This window comes from Heterocephalus glaber, unplaced genomic scaffold, assembly GCF_053883595.1.
Source record: "Heterocephalus glaber isolate CG9 unplaced genomic scaffold, H.glaber_assembly_v1.0 deba00001571, whole genome shotgun sequence".
Lineage (NCBI taxonomy): Eukaryota > Metazoa > Chordata > Mammalia > Rodentia > Bathyergidae > Heterocephalus > Heterocephalus glaber.
Genome location: NW_028258356.1, coordinates 10,070,006 through 10,086,949, shown reverse-complemented (window position 1 = coordinate 10,086,949; position 16,944 = coordinate 10,070,006). Strand labels below are relative to the sequence as shown.

Sequence of the window (16,944 nt, the reverse complement as noted above, 5' to 3'; positions counted from 1 at the left end):
TCTTCCCTAGTTAGAAGATACCGATGGGAAAATATTATCCTGTATTTCCATACATAATGTAAATTGTATATAATTTTTCTTTCCTTTTGACTTTTTGTAATTTTTCTCCTCCAAAGCACTTTTATTAAAAAATGAACGAAGATGTTGGTAATTAAAACAGATTAATATTTTAAAATTATGTATTTTTCATATATACGATGAATACTTTAAAAAAAGATTTTCCTTGTTGATTTCAGTAGACCTTATAAAAAGAACATTCTTTATCCCAAGATAATTTGAAACATATGACTATGGATAAATATATAAAGTTTTACTTGAGTCTAAATTATAAAACAGAATTTCCTTACATGTTTTACACTGCGACACTAACCAGTAGCTACCCTCTTCAATATCTTTAGAATTAAGAGATGTTAAACAAACATAAAGAACCCATTTTTATGTCTTCTATCTGGAAAGTACCCACTAAAATGAAGGAACTTTGTGAAACATGGTGTGCAAGATGACTTTATCCTATTTTTGGAGGAGAATTTTTTCGATGTCATTGCAGAGTGGTCATTTCTCCTCTTAAATAACCTCAGAACAATTACTATACTCAAAGAATTAATCTCATCATTGTCTGTGCTCAGCTACCATCTTGACGGGGATTAATTTTACAAGTAGCATATTTTTTTCCAAAAGATTTCTTAAACTTACCCTTACCCATTCAGTGTGTGATCACAAAAATCATAAAATAATTTATCACCTAGAAAATTATAGTATTTTTAAAAAATCTTCAGGTTTATCATACTAAGTGTTGTATAGCCTTATTTTTTGTCCATAAATAAGTGAGAGTTGGGAAGTACTAAAAAATATATTTCTCCATTGTCTACTAGAAGTGTATTAAAATTTTTCATAAAAGATAAATAACTCTCTCTTTAAAGCATTTAAAGTACAGATTTCAACATACCCTTCTGTAGAACATTACATCCTGGATTCATTGTTCTTTTCTATGATTTAAACAGTTTCCTCTCATTTTGGTTTTCAGTGCGTAATGTTTTTTGTAATGGTATATATATTTACTTTGGATCCACTTGGTGTTTCTTTTTCTTGTTTTAACGTCTTGAAACTTCTTTATTTTTTCTTATGAAGCTTTTTCATGAACTAAAAATACCTATGGTTCTGTTATCCCTTCTACTTTTCTTTTAAATCTTTCCCAGTTGTGAGCTTAAATTGGAAGTCAGGTCTCTAATAAAAGTAATTATGTCGAGGATCAATTTTGTTATACTTCTATTTGAATACCTAAGAATAGTACTTATTTTTTACTGCAGCATATCACCCACTTTTTTCAGCTACTATAAACCAAAAACTCCATCTAATTTTCATTAAATTTGGTAACAAATTTTACTTTGTCATACAATCTGTTTCTTCTATGAATATAAATTTTAGTGTTTTGTTTTAAATTCCAAAGTTTATTGTACCTAATTTATGAGCATCTTAATACAAACATTAATCTCAAGAAGTAAACAGAATAGGGATATTATAATGGTTGCATGCCATTTTATGGCTAAGGTGCTCTGAATTTCTAAGTATGTGGGTAATTTGGTTCAAAGCCTAAAAATTCATTGCAGGTATATGGAAGGTTGCATTTGTTTTGTGAATTTCTATCTAATTGAGGAGATATTAAGGTTATTTATACAAAGTCCTTAGTAGTTGGCTTAGTAATTTGTCTTATTAGTTGGTTTGTCTCTAGTTCTTAAATTTTTTCGTAGTTAATGATATACTTTTCTTAAGCCATTCAGTAATTAGTAGGTCTGTCTAATTAAATGGAGGAAGAATACTACTTTATTACTCAAGAATTTCTCTAATATCTTGTCTTATTTGGAAAATTACTTTCAGAATGAAGTTGTCTATATCATAATCTGCCTGATGTAAATATACTCCCACGATCCCAGCAACCTTTTCCATTAACTCTAGCTCAACCATTCTATGTTTACTGCATGTATTTGGCACAAGGATGGTATAGAGGTCCAGCCACTAAATTGCTTATACACTTTTCACAGTATTCTGGGAGACGAGCACAAGATGGAGATTTACAGGTATACACATCTAAATGTTTGGAGTACATTTGAAATGTAAAAGTTCTATCTGATAATGGTTCAAGGACAATGTTCTTGACAGCAATACACTCCCCTTGTTTGGTCATGACATCAGCCATTAGTCGTTCTAGTTGGCTTTTGAATTGTCCTTCCTTTCTGGCCCTTGGGGGTTTTCAGTTTTTATTTTTAGTCAAATTATATATTTAGAAATATCTATAATAATATGCCTTTTAAGATAGGTATATGTGAATGGCTTTCAATGTGTGCCTTATTTCACCAGAATTGATGATATGAAACAAAATGTCAATCAATGATAAATCTAGGTGCATACTGTGAAATTACAGAATGCTGCAAGTAGGACATATGTTAGAAAGAGGCTATTAGGAAAAGGACAGTACTACAATCGGAATGTTTATATCCTCTACCCCCCAAATCATATGTTGAAATCCTACCCCCAAGGTGATAATATTAGGAGGTAAATCCTTTGAAAGGTGATAAATTCATTAATGGTTCTACTTGTGAATTAATGTCCTTACAAAAAGGGCCCAAAGAGACCTCTCGTCTCTTCTACCGTGGGAAATATCAGTGAGTAGGCGTCCTCTAAGCAACAGGTCCTCCTCAGAAACTGAATCTGCCAACACCTCGATCTTAAGACTTTCCTGCCTTCAGAACTGTGAGAAAAAAATTTGCTTCTAAGCCACCCAGTCTATGATACTTTGTTATAGTGGTCTGAAGGGACCAAGACAGGCAGCTTTCCAGCATTTATAACAACACCAACTCAAACAGTTTTTACATCTTTCAACATATTTTCCTTTGTTGCCTCATAGTCTTACTGAGTTTTTGAAAGTATTCTTCCAATCATTTTATATCTCTCTTGCTTTTTTCTGCCTCTCTAGAAGATCTTATCAAGTTCTCTTCCACATTTATCTGAACCTTAGTATTCTTTTGGGCATATATTTAAGATATGGTTAGCTGCACATTACTTAAGGGTGTTAAGGCAAAATCATGATCCTCTTAGATGGCTAACAGCAAAAATACAGCCAACTAAGAAAGATATTAACACTAAATAAAGCAATTAATAAAAATAATAAAATGTTTGCTTTCATAGAAAGCATTTAACTTGCTCAGAAAAATAAATATCAGCATAAGGAAATGAAAAAAATCATGAGTAATTGCTTTCTACTGTAATTTTTACTGATGACTTTAGTGATAAGTAATTTAAGAAATGTTAACAAGAATTAATGTCCAATTTCTATAATTCTTTCCAGTTCGGATTTTATCTCTTTAACAAATTTAAACATTCTTAAAAGTTGCTATGTATTTTATTTCCATTTCCTGCTTTATTCCCATATTTCAATTTAATGACTTTTCTTCCTCTTACCACAATGAATTCTCTGAGTCTATTCTTCTTATATTGAGTACATACATATAATCATTTCTAAATGTATTGGCTGGTCCAATTTAATCCATACCACAGTGGCTTTGCCAGGCTGGCAGTACAGAGAAGATTTACTCTGATGTATCAGAATAGGACACTTAGTTACTGTGAAATGTAATTAAGAAAAAGCTCAGGATTAGAAAAGATGCCTTTCAGACCCAAGCTATGAGGTGTTTGATTCCTTAATGACCACATTGCAGCTACTCTGGTAATACTCATGCCTAGCTCTATGGATTAGATTTCTCAGGCAATTCAACTTATCTATTATGTAAGTTTATGCATTTCCTTATCCTTTCCATTTAAAAGAGCAAATGATTTTAAAAAGGTAGGAAGTGGATTAGATTAGTTTTAGTGTATAATTGGAACAGTAAAGATGAAGCAGGCCACTGACTAGAAAAAAATTTGATTAAAATTATCAGTTGATAACTTTGGTGGGTTTGATTATTCCTGAAATTATTCCTTTACACTAGAATAAAATCCCCGTGAGAAATAGGACCAGAACAAGAGGATTGGAAGAATGACTGACATTGTAAGGCCTTAACAAAATAATTGTTGAATCAACAAACACAAAATTAGGCTCCATTATGGGAATTTTTGAGCATTTCTCTTTTTAGAGTAATTTTCTTTATAGTTTTCTTACTAATACTAATAATGCTTTAAGCTCTCTTCCAGTGCCTGAGGTAACCACAACATTCTATCTTTTCAGGGTTCAGAAGATAATTCTTTGTTTCCTAATTACTTTTGCTCAGAGTTTGGCATTTTAAGTTTGCAAACAATCTTTAATTTGTATGTACTAAAAATAAAACTGTGAGAAAATTCTCTAAGATAATATAGAGATGTTACTTATGAAAAAAAAGGGAACTTCATCTCCAAAGACTTATCCTAGGTATACCAATAAAGTATCCTTTGAAAGTAAAATATCCATAGAAGTTTTCTCAATGAAAATGTAACAAATAAAGGGTTCATTAAATTCCTAAGGAAATTATGTTTATTAGATTTATAAAATGTTAAAAGATTTATATTTAGAAAGCTTTAAAAAGGTAAATATTTGATGTAGTATTTAATTGTAAGACATAAATATAATGATGATATATAGATTTAATGGTTCTTACTATTCTAAAGATAATTGATTGTCAACATTGGGAAGCTTTCAAATTAAAATATTTGTATTCCTGACATCCTTAATTAACACTAAATATTGAATAATTTTAATTTCAAAATATTTAAGATACATATTAAAGGGGAAATAAAGTAGTGTAAAATGTTCTGGGCAGTCTTAGGAAATATAAATATGTAGGAAATATTTGACATTGAAATTTAATTGGCTTTCAATGTTTTTAATTTTGAGAGTAATTATATGCCTATGGTTTTACAGTATTTTTTTCTACAACTGTGGCTCTTAAACTTTGGAGTGTATTGGAATCATCTGATAAGCATATTTTAAATTTTGATTATAGTGTCCACTCCCAAAATTTCTTTTTCAAGTCAGGCACAGCACCTAGGAATACTTAGTTTTAAGAGTGACATCAAGCCACATTTTGAGGTGATTCTCAATGTAGTATTTGTAGAATAGATGAAAAATAGCAACAAAGTAGAAGACAAAAAAATATACATATTTTAAGGACCTTATGGTAAGGATTATATTGCCAGAACATCAGCCACCTGCCTTTCATTATGAAATAGTTGAAATATCCATTGGACACTGGGACTGTGGTACTTATTTCCTAAAAAATTATTATGATTACTGCTCCTAAACATTTCCCAAACCATTTTATTTTAATAATCCACATAAATACATTGTAATAATTTGGAAAAGTCAGTTCAACCATAGCATCTGTGATCCTATATTGCTATCTTATTCTAAGAGAGAGAAGAAACTTGTAGTATATAAATAATTCATTCCCAAGGAATGAAGCATTTGTGATGTAGCATGATCCTACTGAACATATTTACTTAACTAGTAGATGAATTTGTTGGAATATGTAGTTGACTTATTTCTATATATTGTAGTTTTAGTATTGGTATCCCAATAGCCAATTTCCTCAGAGTAGGGGGCAGAGACTAAGACATTAAGTATTGAAATAAAATCTTCAAAGTTTCACACTCTAACATAATTTCTCCTGTATTCAATTTGAGTAATGTGAAAACAATTCTTTAAAATTCCAAAACTTCAGGAACATGGGACTCCAAATAAAAATCAATGAAATAATCTAATCACCTCCATTTACTTCATGGAATTGTGTTTATGCCTAGCAAAAGTGTGTTAGAAATGACTTAGACCAAAGGAGTAATTTGATTGGTTAATGAAGAGTCTAAGAATGATAATTGAATTTGATGGAATTTATTAGTTAAGACGTTCAAGCAGATACTTTACAACCTCAATTATGTACTCCAACATATGTAATACTCACTATGTGATATATGCTCTTTGCTGTTGAATTAGGCATGTATAAAAGAATGAGACGTGCCATGGCACAAAGAAACATCTGTTGGAGACAAATTTGACTGTCCCCTTCTGTCCCCCACCCAATACTCTTGCTAAGCTATCATCTGTACAGCAGGCCACAAAAGCCCAAAGAAGGTGCCATGGCATATTCTTTTAGAATGCAAGGCTGCTCAAGATCATCTACAGATAATGAACCATGACAACTTTGGATATGATGAAGTACAAAATGAGAGTGAGAGAAAACAAAAATGTAGTACAAAGGCCAGTGCCTCACCAACTAAACCAACAGTTCAAGCATGTTAAAACTAGTTTTGATTTCAGGATATATGACAAATACTATTTGCCCTTTAACATATCTAAACAACCCTTAAAGAGATACAGCTCTATTCTGCACAAATGCTTTTTCTCTCTCACATATCACATGATATGGGGAAGGGGGTTTGATCACTATAAAATATATCAAAAATTTCTGAATTCTCTAAATACCTTAATCAGACAGTATCTGTGAAATTTTCAGCAAATGAACAGTCTTCCAATCTGAGTCCAGGTGGTGTTCAAGCTCTTTCTAGTTCTTGTTTTCCTGTTTCCCCTTGAGAGAGAAAGAATAATAGAAAGGATCCATGAAAATGCTGGTGTGCCTTTCTGCACGTGCCTTTGCTATTGACTAGATGTAGACTTCTGCTTATGTAGCCCATTCATTATTCATATCCAGCTTCCTCAATTCCTAGTTGTGCTGGGTGCTCCAGGCTAAGAAGCAATAGCTATGAATCATGCTTACTTAAAAAAAAATCTAGAAGAGCAAACATTTCAAAAAGCAACTTTCTCGTATTCCTTCTGACATCTCCTGCTCAATGGCATTGGTCTATAGAGGAGAAATAGCATGTGCTGCCACCGAAGGCACCCAGTGGAATTACCATCAGCAGGGAATTATCTCCAGGCAATTCACACTTTGTTTTGCTAACAAGACTCCATGTTAGGAAACTGGAGTGCGATCTTTTTCTGGCAGTGCTCCCCCACCTTTTCAGAATTACTGAAAAGCTAACCGAGCCTATTTTGATGTGTGAATCTCTTTGTAAGCAACAACAGCTGCAGCAACAGCAGCAGCAATAGTAATGAAAAGGAAAGACGTTGCTATTTACCTAGGAAGAATATTGAAATACTGCACATACTAAGCATCTGAGTTGTAGAGGTGCTCTATAAAATATTTTAGTAGTTCTCTTTCTTCCTTGCTTTCTCATCTCTCCTTTCATTCACATCCTTTTTCATCTTTCCATTCTTTTTAAAACGCTTCTATGGCACTTATGTATTCTTTGATAGAAAGCTAAAAATAATTTTGCCGCATATTTCTACATGTCAACCTATTGTCTTATATTTGATGATTTAAAGATTACAGGATGTATATTCTCAAAAACTGACTTAAGTATCATAATTTCACAAATGTAAAAACATCTGTAGAAAGCTCCACTGTATTCAGCTGAATCTTGTAGTACCGATTAAGACTTTGCATACAGAATATCAGGTTTTATATCATAAATGTATACAATTTATCATTTATGAATTAAAGAAAAAATTTTAAAAAATGAATCGAAGCTTTTCAGATTCCAGTGGCTCTGATACTAATCAGATCATTTTACTCTACAGCTAGATATTCAATCCTCTGGAGGAAGCTAACACAGTAACACCTTGTTATTTGATGATTCAGATTTTCCGACTATAAGATAAATGAATTTACAATCCACTGCAGTTTTCATTATAATCTGAGTAGAATTTTATAATTCCTCTGCAGTTACTAAGCAGTCCTAATTGCCAACTAATGGGCCGGAATCATTCTGGCATACATTCACAAAGGGAAATTTGAGTGTTTACTGGGTTTGGGAAAACCTTAGTCCTTAATTTAAAGGAACTGATGCTTTGTTTTATTCACTGAGTGGCTTCTGAGCTACATTTTGCCTGGCTGAAATAGGCAAGGGACATTTATTCCAGCTCAGGCTACTTCTAATTACTTGTTTACAATCCGATTTATTCAATGAATATTGTCTACTTTGGACTGTTTTTGGCCAAATGTTGAGAATGAAAATGAGAAAGGTTTTTCCTTTTGAAAAGTTGGGGAAGTAGTTCTGGTAATAAAATATCACTATAAATTAATAACCACAGTGGAGATTTAGGATATGGTAGGCACTGACAAAAGATTATTCCTGGCCTCAAGGAGAATTCCAATTTCTTACGCTGAAAGAAATAGAGTTTGTCACTGACACTGTAGGTGGTTTTGTGTGTGTGTGTGTGTGTGTGTGTGTGTGTCCTTCATAATATTGGGCATAAGGTAATCAAAAAAAGTGGTTCACACATTGTGGATTTTCACAAGTGGATGTATTTTCAATAATAAATCCAAGTAAAACATGGCTTTCCCACCAGAAATCATATAAAAGTTATCTCCAATGGCTACAAGTCTTAAAAAGTAGGTGATTCCTCAGAGATAATGGCAACCAGAACCAGATTCTCCATGTTAGAGAAAATATATGAGTAAGCAATACTACCCGCAAAGATTTAAATCCATCTGTCACTGGGACTATGAGCCTACAAGAACACAGGCGACTTCCATCAGAGCCTATGGTGGAACAGTGAGTCAAAACACAGTCTGAAATAGAATCATTTGCACACTCCTGTGGTCTGAGTATTGCCAGCTCCCACCAGAACTTATTTTGCCATGTGTTTGATAAAACTACATGTTGTAAACTGAAGATATTTTTTTGACAGAAATTCATTCTTTAATTGTGTCAGAAACTGTTTTCTAAAGGCCTTGTCCATCTCAGGCAAGATGCAAAGTATTGTTAAAGTGGAGAAATAGCTGCCTCCATCCTACCCCATCACAGGAATATTAATAGATTGTTTCAAAGTGAGATGTTTCTTAATTTACCAATTATGTTCACCTAATGAACATATGCTCTATAGATTTCACTGGAGTAGATATGTTACCTTAATATTCCAATTGACTCAAATAATCTAAAGGAATGGGCTTAAGATATGGGGTTCTGAGAAAACCTGTCAAAATTATTTGCTTATGGATGCCCCTAATTTTGACATATGTGTGTTCATTTTTTTCTGTGTAATTTTTTTTTTTTCGGTACCAGGGATCGAACTCGGGTCCTTCCGCTTGCAAGGCAGGCAGCGAAACCACTGAGCTAAATCCCCGGCCCTTCTGTGTAATTTTTAAAAAGGCAAATTGAATATTTTTATAATGAAAAATTAATTTTATAATAATACATTGTAGGTTAAAAGATTCAGTGATTAGAGTATAATGCATTCTTTGAGGATTTTGATCCTATGTATAGGTAACTTACAGATAGTAAGACAGCAAATTGTCTGTGACATGAATACTTAAAGAATAATTATATTCAAATATTCTTTTGTAAATATGACCTATAAGATATATGTATAAGGAGAATTTTGTTTGTAATGGGCAAAGGCAAAAAAGTAGGGGAGAAAGCAGTGCTGGGCTTTAATCTCACCAATATTTTTTCAGTCAGAGAAATAATTTAAAATTAAATATTTTCAAATTGTATGAAACAGAATGCAAAATATACTTTAGGAATTATCACTTTATGGATTTATTACTTTTATAAGGATGATAACAACAATTATAAAAACACCTGAAACATTACATAAAACCAACAGATTCTCAAAAAGGCTCAATGATCCTCCTCCTCCTCAAAAAAAAATATCCAAAATATAATATCACTTGGCAAAATTCTCCCAGGTTCTTTGTAGCAGAGGTGAAATAGTAAGATCTTGATTTTTAATCTAGTGAGTGAAAAGTACCCTTTTCATTATAGACTATATATTATCTCTGCTATTTTGTATAGGGCAAGTCAAGCCAACTGAGCATGTTATTCTTTTCTTGAATTACCTAAGTAATTCAAACCTAAGTAAAGTAAAAATAAACTAAAATACTTAGAAAAATAAGTTTTTGCTTTATTATTAGAATCAGGATTTAATTTTATTACTTTTATTTATCTACTTTTTGCGGTACTGGGGATTAAACTCAGGGCCTTCACACTAAGCTACATCTCAAATACTTTTCTTATTTTTAATTTTTGAGACAAATTCTAGGTAAGTTTCTTATTCAAGGATCACAATTGGGCTCCTCCTGCCTCAGCCTCCCAGAGTGCTGGGATTACAGATATGAGTCATCAGCTTGGATTTGATATTTTTTAAGTAAAAAGATTCAGAAAAAATCTTTTATAAATTTTTCAACTTGAGATGAAAGACATGAAGAATTTTATGTAATTGTTCTTTGTGAATTGATCAGAAGTAGTGAGTTTTAAAAGCTCTCTTGTTTGATTTAAACCATGAAATAATGAATCTACTTTCATTTTTTTATTTCTAAAATCTTAACACAGACTGTGCTGTGAATTTTAACAACTTGTTTTTGTTCCCCTGATTGCCTGCATTTTTTCTATTCCTTTGTCAGGACAAATGAAATGTGTTTCTTTTTTCTTTTGTAAACTTATTTTCAAATATACTTTAAATTTATTCAAGAGAGCTTTAGACTTCTTTACAAGATAAATTTAGTTGGTAAAAGAAGATAGTCGAGAGATTTGGTAAAACTACCCATCATGAGAAAGAAAGGTTTTATGCATAAGATCTTTTGAACATGAAGAGTGGTATGCTGTCACTAGATAACTAATAACTAATTACTAATAAGTAATAACTGTTGATTACTGTGGACAGTTAGGTCAATAATGGTCAGAGGTGCAGGTAATAAATTTGGGGAAAGCACACAAGCATGGGATCTCTCACTTTCTTTCTCTCTCTCTCTCTCTGTCTCTCTCTTTCTCTCTCTCTTTCTCTCTTTCTCTCTTGTACTGGGGACCAAACTCACGACCTTGTGTTTGCAAGGCAGGTGCAGTACCGCTGAGCTAAATCCTGGGTCCTCTCCCAGCCTCATTCTACACACACACACACACACACACACACACACACACACACACACACAATTTAGGAGACTAAAGTCAGAGTAATTGCCACTAACTGTAGGAGTTAGCCATGAACTTCATTTCAGTGATAATTTTTAGGTTGGAATCAGGTACAAAATTAAAAATTTACTCTGCACAATCAGCTGCTCAAGGTGCAGTAGACTTTATGACAAGTGGAGGCAGAGAAGAGAAAGGGGGAAAGAACAATAATTTGTAGCTGATACTTGAGAGGCTGAAGTAGAGGATAGAAGGATTTCTTGAACTCAGTTCGAGAGGAATCTGGACAAGAGAGTGAGAGCCTGTTTAAAACAAAATGTCAGAACCAGAAGGACACTAACCTGTTCTTAGATTTTCTTTAGTTTCTTGTTTCAAAAGATACTTTGTTGATAAGTTTTTCAATGAAGCATAATTTTAATGTTTATGTTATTTAATAGATTTAAACTTAAATTCTTTACATAATCTATTTTATTAAATATATATTACCATTATTATTTTACTATAAGTTTAATTTAAGAAACAATAAGCCAAGCGTGGTGATGCATGTCTATAATGTCAAGTACTTGGGAGGCTGAGGCAGGAGGATCACAAGTTTGAGACAAGCCTGAGGAATTTAGTGAGGTCCTGTCTCAAAAAAATTAAGAAGGGGCTCAGTATACACCCCTAGATTCATTCTACAGTACTAGGAAAAGCAAAACTGAACAATGAATGAAATCTTATGTGAAAAAGTCTTTTAAGTGATAATTATAATAACAGACTGTTGATATTTTAAAAACTGTCAGGCTTTTAAAAGTTAATTGATTTATTAAAAACCCTTCTTGGTTGTCACTGGGTTTTTTTTTTTGTTTTGTTTTGTTTTTTTAGTGAGCTGGGGTTCAGATTGAGCCTCTGTCATCTCTGAGCTATGATTCTTGATTTCCTCATCTGAAAAAATCTACATGAATTAATAGCAACTGTCTAATTTCACTGTTGTGAGGACTGGATAAATTAGTACAATTAAAGTATAGACCTGCACAATGAAGACAACCAAATTTTGAAACATTTGCCATAATAATAAAGGCAGAACATGTAGATTTTGGTTGAATGTCTGTGTATTATTATTACCAGTAAATAAATTCAAGTTTTTCAAGTAAATAACCTTTAAATAAAACAGGTTAGAGATGTTTATATTTAGACCTAAAGCAATATTTTTGTAATACATGTATAACATCAATGAGAAAAAAAGCACATTGGAAAAAATAAAGAAAGCGATTATAATAATTTGAAATTTACTTTATGGTATAACAGTTTATTTTGAAGAAAGATGTCTAGTACGTTCTAAATTTTTACTTTATGTATCAGAAGAACTCAAAGATAAATCTTAGACATAGCAAGTATATGTAATAAATAAGAAAACTTTTGCTGAAGCAAATTGTTAATGTAATGATAACCAAAAATTTTAATTCTAAACTTGATAAATTACCTAGTTTTTGAAAATAACCTATCTTTTTAGGAATGATTTGAGCAATAACAATATAACTAAAGGATAACTACTACATTAAAATATATCTATGTTAGTCTGAAACATTCTATTGAATATTATTTCTTATACCAAGAGCTAAATTAATCTCTTGGTTGAGAATCTTGGATAATCAAGTTATCTAGTGGAGTCTTTGATCTGCAGATCTCAGAATTCTGGTATATTGCTGAAGGCTAACAGTTGTGGATCATTTATCAAGTCCTTACTATCCTACGAGGAAGGTGGTACTATTATTTCCTCTGACTGAATTAGGAAGCATGGGTACAGAATGATTCTGTAAGTCGTTCAAGGTCACACTGGTCGAGAGAAGGTGAGCTGAGACTGGATCCCTGACTGTCAGGCTTTCAGAGCCATGTTCAGAGCCACGCCTCTATTACATTTACTAGTGTAAGGCTGACCAACAGGTGCACCTGGCTAAATTAACCCATTTTATACTACTGCTGAATCAGAATAGAATGTACAAGGAGTTCAGTGTGCTATGACTTATTTTAATTTAGGAAAAGATCTTTGAATTTTCATTTCAAACACAAAATGCCTAAAACAACCTTCTCCCCCCATCTCATTTCCTTTCTTTGGAAAGAAAAGTTGGTCATGTGCTCATTCATTTATTCACTGTAAGATTTACTGGAGGTTTACAGTGTCAACTTCCAAGCAACAGGTGACAGTTACGTTAGTCATGAACAACATATGGAGTCACCTTTGCTTCCTTCTCTCTTTTTGTCATCAGTCATATTTCTCTTAATTCCTTCTGTGTCTCTGGAAGATACACGTTTCTCCATTTCCACCATTAATACATTGTGATTACAGACTCAAGTCTATCACTTTGTACCTTAATTCTGCAAGAAAACTCTGGAATAATCTACCTCTAATCCATCTTAGAGGCCAGTATCAAATTAATTTTCCTAAAGTACTTAAATAATAACCATTCCTTATTAACAGAGAAAGTAGAAGCAGCAAGAGCAAAAGACACTGAAACTAATATTCTTCTTATAAACTTTCTCCCTAAAGATGATCTTACTCCTTTACAAAGCTATTTTCCATAATGTACCTAGCAAAAACACAAAGCTAAAAATACAAAACTGATGAGTCATATAACTTGCTAATTCAAAATTTTCAATGGCTCATCTTTGCTCTGGTGATAAAAATCTGAACCTGGGATGCTGACAAGGACCTTTATTTTCTGGACCCAGCTGACTTTGCCAGTCTCATCTCTCCACATTGCCCTCTCTTTTTCCATCACAGTTCTGTCAAACTTCTAGAATCAGCCAAGCACCTCCCTCTGGTCCTAAAGTGACACCTGTCTCCTTGAAAACCTTGCCAAGACCTATAAAGCTTCTCCTGGCTTCATCCACCATTCTGTCTTCTCAGACTGCACAGGGGCTTTCCTCTGAAAAGCTGTGCTCCTACTCAGGGATTTTATTTATTTATTTATTTATTTATTTATTTATTTATTTATTTAGTACCAGGGACTGAACTCAGGACCTTGCTCTTGTGAGATAGGTGGTGACCACTGAGCTAGATCCCCAGCCCAGCACAGGGCTTTTTGTATTTGCTCTTTCCCTTAACCCACCTGATCTTTTCCTGGAAATTTCAAGACATTCTTTCAGTTTATTCTAGTCTTTGTTCAAATGCCACCTTTGTAGGGAAGTCTATTACAACAGCACTCTATTCCTATATATATTTTCTTTATAGCACTTAACACTACAAGGGATTATAGCATATGTTCACGTATTCATTTTTTTGTATATCCTTTTATTGGTACATTTTAGGTGTACAATATAATGACATTCATCATTGGAAATTTGCACCTTTACATACTCTCTTGGTTCTTATTTTTCTCCCTTCCCCTGCCCTCTCTTCAACCCCTCCATCTCTCCCTATTTACAAAGACTTTGTTTCCATTTTTCATTTTCTCATATTGATTCCATTCCCTTCTTTCCTTTCCCCTACCCCTCCCACTTCCCCTTCCCCTTTGCCTCTTTTCTTCCTATTTCACATTATCTATTATACCTTTTAGTTCTTATTTACACTCTCAGTTTCTCACACTAGAGAAATTATTTAGTATTCACACATGTGTGTCCTGCTTATTTCACTTAAGAGTATCGCCTCAATGTGCATCCATTTAGCTTATTTTCTCTCTTCCAAGCAATGCATGAGGGTAGAGACTTCAGTGTTATTTTCTCACATGATGCCACACCTTAAATATTATCTGACCTATATGGGCACACTAGAAGTATTTGTTGAGTAAAAGGAGTTTTATGTCTCAGTGACTCATGGATGAACTTTCAGTGAAATGATGCATAATATACATAGATTTCAGTTAATTTTCTCCAGTTTTCTTAGGAAAGTGCTTATAAAATGTTATATGTATATATTTCAGAGATCCCAGCATTTCTCTTTTTTGAGCAGGTGATGGAGACATAAAGGATACAGGTGCTTAGGAGAATGTAATGACTCTTCAAATAAAAATTCATATGTGTTTAAGATGTTATTTAAGCTTTCAGAAGATCATAAACATCCTGAAATACACATAGGCTCCTGGTCTATGAATCTCTCTCTCTCTCTCTCTCTCTCTCTCTCTCTCTCTCTTTTCTACCAGTTACATAAACATGCCATTTTCTCCATACAAAGCCAAAATATTAATTTCACATTCCTAACCTTCCATCCATATATTCAGTTTTCTCTTCTTTACAATGAAACTTACTCAGTTTTCTCTTCTGCAGCAACCTGGCTTCTCCATTGCAATCCACTAAGTCACCAGTGACACCCTCATTGTCAAACCCAATCCCTATTCTCAATTCTGAACAACTATATGTTGTTAAATTTGTTAAGCACTTTTCCATTCTTCATTTCAAATCTTTGGTTATGTTTCAATGTGTACCCTTTTTAGTATTTCTAATTCTGTTTTATTTCCTTGTTTTGCTTATTTGTTCTTTATTACATCTGTATTTGATTCCACCAACATTTTATTCTCAATGCTCTTCTGTTCTGTGTTCTTCTAGGTGTTCTAGTGTTTCGAGTCTTACTGGGATGCTGATTTCCCCAAGCTGTATCTTTAGGGCTGGTCTCTTTCCTGTACTATTTGCCCCAAATTCTAGGTGATGGCTGTCTACTCATAAATGTGTTGCTGGTGGTATATTAAACTCACAAACCTCAAATGAAGCATCACACACTTCCCCCATGGCTTCTTCTTATTTTATGTTTCCTAGCTCAGTATCTGATAAGAAAAGTTGAATTAATCTCTGACTCCTCCTAATTTCCACTCTAAAATCTGATGGTCACATATTATTGATTCTTTCCCTGAAATGTCGCTGATATTCTTTCCCTTCTAGTCTACCAATTCTCTGACTAATTCATTCCTTATCATGTTGTTGACCGTATATGCTTCAGCTATGTAACTGATATCTTGCCTTTAATATCCTGCCACTTCAGTACAAGCCCCACATTGCTCTGCTCTCTAGCCTTGCTTCTAGTACATAAACAGAGCACTTTATATCACTATTAAAGAACTCACTTTATCCTTCCCACTACTGCAGCTGAATGCATACATGTGTACTTTTGCCATTAGATTATTAATTCTTCAAGGGAAAGTGAAACCTCATTCTTTCTTATGTCCTCTAAACTGTCATCTTGTCCACAGTATGCACTCCATAAATATTTGTTAATTTGAGCGTAAGATGTTTGAAAAAATTCAAAAAGTATGTCACCATTGTGCTGGGCTGAGATGCCATTCTCTATTTTGATGTAAGAAAGTAAAATGACATTTTTGTCTTTAATAGTTTATACTCAAATAGTTTTAATATTTTACTTATTATCCCTAATATTTAGCTTTTGGACAAGGAAGTGTTTAATAGCATGCTAGAGAACTTAAAGACAGCTTAGAATTATATATTGACTTTGTATGTTAAGTTACATACAAATCAATGATAATTTCACTTAAATTTGTCTTTTATGACTATGAACTTTTGTGTGTGTTTCTTAAGTGTGAGAGGAAGACAGAATAAATGAGCACTTTCTCCAGCATTGTAATGAAAATCCATATGAAGGATTCATTCATATGCTTGAGTGTTTGAATCATACTTTGGAGTTCAAGTTGAGGCTCTGTAAAAAAGTACATAAGTGACATACATTGTCAGTGTGTTTTTATTCTAACTTATCTGACGTAAGTGATAAGACAGAGTATTTGACATACATCTTGGTAAAGGCTGGAAATGTGGAGTAGGAGGAAACTACTCTTTATAGAGTGCTATGTAAAATAAATCAGGTTGGTAAAGTAGAAGGGATCTCATGGGTTCTTAGAATTAGACTTGGAAATGAATTGTGACTGCAGTAAATTCTCACTCTGAAATCTTAAGAATATTGTTAAATTCCTGAGTTTCTCTTCTTTAAAAAAGTGACAAAGGTTTTAGAGTCCTGGGGATGAAACAAGATGAAGTGTGGCACATGTATGTAAATGTTCAGGGCTTGGCACATATTGGTCATTTCCCACTAATTTT

The 16,944-nt window shown here is 33.1% G+C and overlaps 1 protein-coding gene across 13 annotated transcripts in view; it reads right to left on the bottom strand.

Moving 5' to 3' along the window:
- Window positions 1-16,944, bottom strand: part of Syt1 (synaptotagmin 1) — a 531,406-nt gene that overhangs the window by 413,250 nt on the left and 101,212 nt on the right. For 8 of the 13 annotated variants that reach the window (XM_087192509.1, XM_004844995.4, XM_004844999.4 and 5 more), the window contains one exon: window positions 6,446-6,548. The exons of the other annotated variants lie outside the window; for them this stretch is intronic. The gene's annotated coding sequence lies outside the window, so the exon portion shown is untranslated. The remainder of the gene's footprint in view (window positions 1-6,445; window positions 6,549-16,944) is intronic. 13 annotated transcript variants of the gene reach the window in all.